Here is a 3109-nt window from a genome sequence, read left to right as displayed (position 1 = left end):
AGAACTGGGTCCAGCCTCGGAGCATCAGGATGGATGGTCCCCTGGTATTCCTGGATTCCAGGGTTTGGAAATTCTCCAGCAGCTGGAAGAGGGGGCGTCAGACATCTCTGTTGTTACAACGGTGTTGTAATAACCATCCCCAAGGGCCAGGAAATTAAGGAGACAATGTCTGCTGAACATGCTGGCCTGGAAAGACACCCAGATAAGTATACAAAGACGTGCTTGTTTGCGGATCTGTCTCAAAGCATCAGAAATGGAAAAGAACACAGTTTGAATGGAGTGGAGAAAATTTCCTGGCAGTGGGGCCAAAGAAGATTAAGACTTACAAGTGTAGAGTCTGGGAGTTCCAATAATACATCACAATAAAGAGTTTCAATGTTTTAAAGTCTTCAGAGCCTGGGGACCAACAGGTGGTATAGTGGTTAAAGTGATAGATTCTGACATGGCTACTGTGGTTCAAGTCCAAGACCCAGTGGCTTGAAAATCACGTCAGGAGCATGACCAAAATCCCAAAAGGAGAATGGAGGAGAAGGGATTGCAGCACGGCCATCTCCCCTGAGGGGTGATTCTTACTTTCTCTCTTTCTCTCTCTCTCTCTCTCTCTCTCTCTTTCTCTGTCTCTCTCCAACAAGCACATGTACTCTATGGAAAAAAATTTTAAAAAAATATTTGGAGCATTTGTTGAAACAAATCTTGAACCCTAAACAGGGACTAGCAGATGGCATGGTGATTAAGGAGCTGGATTCTCCCACATGGCTGACAACAGTTCAAGTCCCAGACCTGGTGACTTGCTTTTTCACTTTCTGTCTCTCTCTCAAATTAAAATAAATGAATGAATAAATAAAAATTCTAAAAAGAAAGAAAGAAAGAGAGAAAGAAAAATTGTAAACAGAGAAGAGCAAACTAGAGGGTGATCTAGAGCAATACTCACTCTGTGGTCTGTGGAGCTCCTTGGGAACTCTGGACCCCCAGGTCACCTTATGAAAAATGCTGGTCTAGAATTTAAGAACAGAAAAACGTGAGACTCACACTTTGCCTTGCTTGGAGCTTCCTGGGATAAAAAGGTGGCAGGAAAGGAGAGCTACTCAAAAATAGGGTGTAGAGAGGTGCAGGGGTACTAAGGAAGGCATTGAGCTGGGTGGGGGGAGCTTAGAAATCCCTACCTGGGTCCCCCCTTTCCTATTTCTACATCCAAGTTGTTGGAAAGTGGGCCAAGATGAGTCAGATGAGAAAACAGTAATAGCTTAGCACTTGCTGTTCTGAGTGCTGACAGATGGTACTCGGTCCTCACGCCGACTCTGAGATTGATGTTATATCTGACAGAGGAGGAGACTGAGATGGAAGTACCCCTGTTGACTTTCCCACTCGTGAATCATTCTTGTGTTACGTGTGAATAAAAGAGAGGGAATTTGGAAGTCTGCCACTCCAAAATGAAATCAATGGTGGGGAGAATGTAGCTTATGCACAAATACAGATAATTATGATGAGCAACACAAGCGTGGTGAAATATGTCACCCAGTAGCAGAGTATTAGATGACTTTGCACTTGCTCATTTGTGCCAAGAATCAGAGAGGGTGTGTGCAGCTGGAGACAAGTGCCCAGCAACAGTGAAGGGACCTTTGTTTCATCTCTTCAGAACTCCTTCTAGGTCTTTCAGATGAACCTTACCATAGCCCGGAGCAGTTTGAGTCCTAATTCTGAAAGTCAGAACAGAAATGGTATGAGTCTGCGTCTGTTAGGTTCTGGTGGAAAGGGAAGACACAAAGGGCTTTTTGTTTTAAGTTTATTTATTTATTTCGTCCATAAGCAAGAGAGAAACAGGGTGTTGCCATGAGCCACCCTCAGCCTCAACCAGCCCTGGATCATGGGCACACGTGTGGCCAGTGCAGTCAGGGAGGTCTCTGGACACGAACCCACAACCTTCCCATGTGGATCAACTTTGTGTTTTGCTGCTTCACTATCATCTGGCACCTCAAAAGTTTTTCTGAAAGGGTTTGATGAAAGGATTATTTACAGACGTGTGTAGGGTAAAGAGAACTAACTTAGGGGCTGGCGATACAAAATATCCTTTCAGGGCTCCTAGGCCAGAGGGAGGAGAGGGAACTGACAAAATGCAGAGAGAGCTAAAACGGAAGAGTGGCGGGCCGACTGACGGTTACCGGGCTGGGAGGCTGGTCGCAGAGCGTGCTGCAGATGAATGCCAGAGGACTTGGATCTCAGGAAAAGACAGAGTTCCGATGACTGAACTTTCCGCAAGTGGACCTTTTGAAAGTCATGATCTTCGGAAAGGTTTTTTTGTGTGTGAAAAATGAACTTTTGCCCAGTTATCCCCTTGAATATCAGAAAAAAATTTCCAGCTCAACCAAGATGAGATGAAGTTTTCCACACGGAGAAACATCCAGGGCCTGTTTGCTCCACTAAAATTACAAATGGGATTCAGGGCAGTACAGCAGGCTCGGCGACTTCCATTTTTGTCAAGCTCAAACCTCTCGTTGGATATTTTGAAGGGTAATGATGAGACCGTTGGATCTGAAGATATTCTTAATGACCCTTCACAGAGTGAACTCATGGAGAACCACACTTGACGGTGGAGGACAAGCTTGGTTTATTGTGACGCGTGGGCCTGCATGGAAGTGGCGCTGCAAGTTGTTTATGTCATCTTCTTACTGTAATTTCATGTACAGAAAATTAAAAGTACTAACACCTGAGAAGTTTTGCCTAAATAGTATCAGTCATCATTTGAAATTATCTGGTTTTTTTTGTTCACAGCTGTGAGATAGTTTAAAGCACTAAAGGGAGATGATCTTAAAGCTCCTAATTTATATGAAAACAATAGCCTTCTTTGTCTTTAGGAAAAAAATCTGCTTATGAATATTATAAAACTACCTGCGGGTTTCAATTCAACCCATTTTCTAGGTGTGCCATATATTTAATTTTGAATAATTATTTTCAGTAGTTGAGTCTGCAGATTTCATAATAGCATTTTTTGGAATAAATATTCGTAATTGATTTCACTGGCAACACTTCAAATTCAGTGCAGTGTAAAATAGGTATACTTTCATCTTGATTCAGTACAGTCCGTTAGTATTCAGAAGCAATATTTGCTATA

General features: G+C 43.0%; 1 pseudogene; it reads left to right on the top strand.

Annotated features, from left to right (window-relative positions):
- The first annotated feature begins 2193 nt into the window (after positions 1 to 2193).
- LOC102485517 (proteasome maturation protein pseudogene) lies at positions 2194 to 2687 on the top strand (annotated as a pseudogene).
- The last annotated feature ends 422 nt before the right edge of the window (positions 2688 to 3109 follow it).

This window comes from Tupaia chinensis, unplaced genomic scaffold, assembly GCF_000334495.1.
Source record: "Tupaia chinensis unplaced genomic scaffold, TupChi_1.0 Scaffold000074_1, whole genome shotgun sequence".
Lineage (NCBI taxonomy): Eukaryota > Metazoa > Chordata > Mammalia > Scandentia > Tupaiidae > Tupaia > Tupaia belangeri.
The sequence above is the reverse complement of the archived record's forward strand: the minus strand, read 5'-3'. Positions and strand labels throughout refer to the sequence as shown.